Raw genomic sequence first — 810 nt, forward strand, 5'->3', positions numbered from 1 at the left:
TAAGCCTTCTAACGATCCATCATTTGATGCAGGTGCGCTAAACCAGGGAGAGAACTAAAACATGCAGGATGCCGGCCCTCCAGGGCCGACTTTGGACAAGCTTGACCTAATGGCTGGTTGTTGGAATCTGACGTCCATTGCTAATGTCTGTGACCTGAAGTAACCTTTTTACACTGAATTTTTAGACACTGAATTTCAGACAACAAAATTGAACCAATTGAATCTGAAAAGACTGAAAATATTGCATTTGAAATTTTGAAAAGTAGAATTTTTTTTATATGCCGAATTTTTTAACACTGAAAAGTTAAACAGTTATTGAAAATTAAATCACTTCAAAATAGCAATGTGAATTTTTAGCTTGAAGTGAAAATAAATGAAATTTCAACCATGTAAAAATAATAATAAACCTTTTTTATGTTAAAATATGTTCTGGATATATTTTAACACAGAGAGTAAGTACAAATATACAACATTAAAATTTCAGTGCCAACGGAACTTTCAACTGATTTAATATTCTACGAGATAGAATATCCATCCCCTTTGTCTTAGTCTGATTCGCGATTTCAATATCTGGGGGGGTGATAATGTGGTCTAATGTGGGGACTTGCTGAAAAATAATCTTGCTAAAGTACAAAAAGATATTAAAAGATTTTACCATCAATCAATCAATCAAATTTTATTTGTATAGCACATTTCAGCAGCATGGCATTTCAAAGTGCTTTACATAATAAAAATAAAAACAGCATGTGAGAAAGAGATTTAAAAAACATCAATAAAACGTTAACAGTGAGAAAGAGAAATTAAAAACTG

General features: G+C 31.7%; 1 protein-coding gene across 2 annotated transcripts in view; it reads left to right on the top strand.

Annotated features, from left to right (window-relative positions):
- LOC103130691 (guanine nucleotide-binding protein G(I)/G(S)/G(O) subunit gamma-13-like) overlaps nt 1-810 on the top strand; it is an 8061-nt gene that overhangs the window by 5871 nt on the left and 1380 nt on the right. The window lies entirely within an intron of this gene.

The sequence above is a fragment of the Poecilia formosa genome, unplaced genomic scaffold, assembly GCF_000485575.1.
Source record: "Poecilia formosa unplaced genomic scaffold, Poecilia_formosa-5.1.2 Scaffold662, whole genome shotgun sequence".
In the NCBI taxonomy this organism is placed as follows: Eukaryota; Metazoa; Chordata; class Actinopteri; order Cyprinodontiformes; family Poeciliidae; genus Poecilia; species Poecilia formosa.